The following is a 5,003-nucleotide window of genomic DNA, read 5'->3' as shown; positions in this document are numbered from 1 at the left end:
GGCTCCGAGTGGCTCCGAGCGGCCCCCGCGCGGCCGGGGCTCCCCCACGCCCCCCCCCCAGCTCGATTCCCATTGGTTCTTACCCCCGCCCGTCTCGCGGAGAGGGTTTTTTATTGGTCGAGGGGGCGGGGATATGCAAAGCAGAGGGGGTGGTGCTCGGGGTTGGTCACGCCCCGCTTGGCCCCGCCCCCGCGCCGAGCACTTGCTGGGGGCAGCGGGGTTGGGGGCGGAATGGGGGGGGTGCAATGGGTTGGGGGGGTCCTGGCCCTGTGAAATGCCCCCGGGGGGGTCTTGTCCCGCTGCAGTGTACTGGGGGGGGGTCTTAACCCCGTGCAATTCCCCCTGGGGGGGTCCTATCCCCATGCAATTCTCCCCGGGGGGGTCTTATCCCCGTGCAATGTCCTGGGGGGGGGGGTCTCAGCCCCGTGCAATGCCCCCAGGGGGGTCCTGTCCCTGTGTGATGTTCCCAGGGGGTGCAGCTCCATGCGATTCCCCCTGGGGGGGGGTCTTACCCCCATGCAATGTCCCAGGGGGATGCAGCTCCTTGCAATGCCCTGGGGGGGGGGAGTCTCGTACCCATGCAATGCCCCCGGGGGGGTCTTGTCTCCATGCAATGTCCCAAAGGGTTGCAAGGTCCCCGAGGCCACCCCAGTCCCAGTGCCCCAAAGCCCCCCCCGGTGCTGCCACAGCCCAGCCCCCAGCACCAGTGGCCCCGAGCGATATCCCTCCGCGGACCACAGCCCCAGAAATGTCCCATGGGCACCCCAACACCCTGGGAAAATAAACAATAAATAATAAATAATAAATAATCAGAAATAACACCCGCCAGGAGCTGGTGCTGGGGGGCGTTGTTCTGGGGGGATGTTCCGGCTGTGGGGACAGGCAGAAATGTTCCCGTTCGCGGTAACCCTGATAAGATTTTTCCTACGAGCTGCCTCAAAATACCCCTTTTTTTAGGGAAAAATGAAGCACATTGGAAGCGCGGAGCCCAGCGCTGCTTTGGCCTGGTCAGGAAATTGCAGCGCCTGGACCAGGAAGGACAAAAAAAATGGATCTGGGGGGGGGTTTAGCCCTGGGCAGACTGAAAACAGGGGTTTAATGACCGGGGGGTGGTTATAATGTGTGGGATTTTATCGGGATTGTGCTCGACCCGGTGCCCCCACTCCCAACCTGCTCCTTACATCTTGACCCCATAAAATCCCCCACGGGGCTGCGTCACCGAGCTGCTCCCACAGGGCTGGCCCCTGATGCTGAACTAGGCTTTGCCAGCTGTAATTTAGATAAAACCGGCCCTAAATGGCAACACAGAGTAAAAACTAAAGCCCGCTTCAAAAAAAAGTGGCAGATTTGGTTCATTTAGGAGGGCTTTTCCTCGCCTAACGTGACCCCAGTGGGTCCAGCACTCCCAGCACTGCCCGAGGCACTGCCCCAGCGCCTGGATCCGGGCTCTGGCCTCGAATATTTCCTGCCCGGCCTCTGACAGCTTTCAATTCCTCTTCACCGGATCAATATTTGGGGTCCCAGCTCCCCAGCTGCATATTGAGGGCAGAGGCCGAGGCCCTGTAGGATTGCACCAGGCCGGCGGCAGTGCCGGGGGCTGCGGCCTGCTACACACCACGGGAACGATGAATGTGTTTGCAGAGACAAAAATAAGAAAATATATGGGAAGAAAGCACAGGAGGGTTGTTTTTAATAAGTCTTTGCAGTGGCTGCGACACCAGCACCGCTACGGAGCCGCAACCCCGTCCTCGCCCACCCCGATGTCGATGTCGCAGCCCCGCTCGCGAGGAAATTTGCTTTGAGGCGTGAAAGGAGCAGGGGCTGACGTCGGCTTTGGGAAGCCAGGAAATTCACCGTTCCAGCTCCGGCCTCGCTTCACCCGCCCGTGCCTGGGTGTTGCAGCACAGGCGTTGTGCAAGACCCCACGCTGAGCTCCGACCCCGCCGCGCTCCGGAGCCGCGGGGCCACGGAGCTGAGCTGGGATTTTTCTCCGGTTGCCACCCGTGGAGCCACCGTGGGAGCCCCGGAGCCCCCCGAGACCACCCGGTGGGGCTGGAGGTGACAGAGGGAAGGGGAAAAGATGGGAGAGGGGCCACGGTGGGGCTTCCCCCGGGGGGGACGAGGAGCCTGAGGTGCTTGGGTGAATGACGGGAATGAGGCCACGGTGCAGCGCGGCACCGTGTGCGCTTTGCAGCAAGGGGAAAAATAAATCGCCCGATTTGGGGGTTTAACCCAGAAATCCGTGCAAAATGCGCCAAATGCAGCGCTGGGGGCTGGGTGCATGACCCCCACCCCGGTGCCCTGTTCCTCCTGTCCTGTCCCGAGAGGAAATGTGCTCCTCGGGAGCGAAATGCCATAAATAATCCCCGAAGGCGCTGCTGAGGCTGCCAGGGGCACTGCTTGTTCCCCTCGCCATCCAGCTGGCCACACGCGTCCTGCCTGAGGCCGGAGCCCACGCTGCTGTCACTGGTCCCCAAGGGACAGGGACCGGAGGAGACTTCAACCCTGACCGAAATTTGGGGGGGGGTGGGGGGCAGAGCCCCGACCCCCACCCCGAGGCCGACAGCCGTCCTGGTGGTGGGCCCCGGGCACCTCACGCGATGTCGGGGAGGAGGCTGCAACAACGGGGTGGGGGGGGGGGGAATAATAAAAGTAAAATAAAATGGGAGATATTTTTATTCATCTGTGTCTTCTAAAAATAACCGGCGCTGATCTGCCTCGCGAGCGGGGAGGAGCGGCGTCCCCGCTGCTGGCTGCGGACCCGCAAGCCGCAGCAGTGAAATCTCCCGAGCGTGTTGGAGATCAAAGCACTTCGCATTTCTCCGGCTTCCTCCCGCTCCCCGGCTTCCATCGATCCCCCCCCGGGGATCCCCTCCCCGTATGGTCCCCGCTCACCGGCGGGACCGAATCCATCCCAGCCTCCGCTGCTCGGCTTTCAGCCCCGAGCCTGATTTTGGGGAGCAAAGCGGCTTTTTGTCCCCCACCCTCCACGGCACCCCTCAGGGTGTGCCCCGGTTTTGGCCCCAGATGCGGGGGGGTAATGGGGAGGCGGCGGTGGCGGCGCGGGAGCCGGGTGTTTACGGAGGCGCAGGCGGCGTTGCACAACAGGCAGCACGGGTACACCGCGTCCCCGCTGCCGGAGGTGCAGCTGCGCCCGCGGCGGGGACGGGAGGGTGCTGGGGACGTGGGGACCGGGGGGGACGTGGGGACGGGGGGGGGACGTGGGGACACGGGGATATGGGGACACGGGGATGTGGGGACACGGAGACAGGGGGATATGGGGACGCAGGGATGTGGGGACATGGGGATGTGGGGACTGGGGGGGAAATGGGGAAATGAGGACGTAGGGATGTGGGGACATGGGGAGTTGGGGACACAGGGGACACGGGGACAGGGGGATATGGGGACACGGGGATGTGCGGGACTTGGGGGGGGGACGTGGGGACGTTTGGATATGGGGATATGGGGACGTAGGGACACAGGGATGTGGGGATACAGGGATATGGGGACATGGGGAAGTGGGGACACAGGGACATGGGGACACGGAAATATGGGGACTTGGGGATGTGAGGACACAGAAATGTGGGGACGCAGGGACATGGGGACGCAGGAACATGGGGACACAGGAACGTGAGGACACAGGGGAAGCAGCAGGGCCAGCACACCCGCTCAGTGCAGAGCTGCCTGACCACAGGGGACGCAGAACTGTTTTCTGCAGGAAATCCCCCCAAATTCTTCCTACCGGCGAGGTGGCCGGATGCGTTCATGGCCAGATCCGGCCCTGCGAGCCTCCTCGCCTCGCTCTGACCCCGGTTCCTGCAGCAAAACGTTGCTGCTGAGCGGGGACGAGGCACCCGCGGCACCCACACACGTGGGGACCCAGCGCCCTTGCTTGTGCCCCTGCGCCACCGCAGGCCGGATCCTGCCCTGCCACCTCCGACACCGCCAGCCCTGGGCCTCTCCACGTGCGTTTCAAACCCCAAAATTTCCAGGTTGGGATCCGAACGTGCATCGCCTCCAGCCGGGGCTGGATCGATGTCCCCAGCCCTGAGGCCGGCGGCGTTTCCTTCCAGCAGCAGCTCCCACCGGGATGGCTTTTCCCCGGCCGCAGGACGCGCATTTTGCCCCGGGTTCTCCCTCCTCCAGGGGAAAAAAAATTAAAAACCCGTATTATCATTAAACATGACGCGAGTGTTAACGCATTGAGAGAGGGGGGAAGGGTCTGAGGCTCCCTCCTGCACCCGGCGCGGGGGGAAACCGCCGGAGATAACGCCCCGAGCGCCGGGCGCAGGATGCAGCGGGGCCGGAGCGGGGAGTATAAATAACGTCCGGCCCCGTAGTGCTGGCTGGGGGCCACTGGTAGCACAAAGTACATTCCGGCCGGGACGTAACGAACTGTACCAGCCTCTGCAGGGCTGCCGGGGCCCCCTGGCCTCGTCCCGCAGCGAGGAGTTGGGTGGCGGGGGGCTTAAAGGGTGCACAACCCCTTGGGGATGCGCCGTGGGGTGGGGACGAATCGCCGGACCCCCCGATGTGCCCGAGTGGTTATAGGGCCACCTCGGTTATGTTGGGGTTGAATCCCACCCCCCCAAAAAAAAAAAAAAAAAGAACCACAAAAAACACATCCCTGCCCTGCAGCTCATGGCTTGGGGAGGGTGCTCGGAGGGGGTCTCCTTAGAGAAGCCGGACCCTGACCCCGCAGCGTGCGGCACCTCGCGGGCGAGGCGGGCGGGCGGGCGGCGTGCCAGGCGCCCGGCGTGGGGACGCGATGTACCGGGCGCGGGAGAGCAGGGAACAGCCTGAGTCAGCAGCCGGGGAAGTGGGTGTGCGAGGGAAACCGCTCCGCGGGGCTGAGGCCAGCCCTGGCTCCTGCCCGGGGTTGGGGGGGGGGGTCCCTGGGGGGGTTCCCTGGGGGGTAAGGGGGGAGCTGCCTGCTGCCTGGAAGGGGGTTGCAGGGAGGGATTCCCCTCCCCGGTGCTGGAAAGGCCCCGTAAAGGGGATGG

Source organism: Aythya marila (genome assembly GCF_965140915.1).
Source record: "Aythya marila genome assembly, chromosome: 24".
In the NCBI taxonomy this organism is placed as follows: Eukaryota; Metazoa; Chordata; class Aves; order Anseriformes; family Anatidae; genus Aythya; species Aythya marila.
This window is presented reverse-complemented; position numbering follows the sequence as displayed.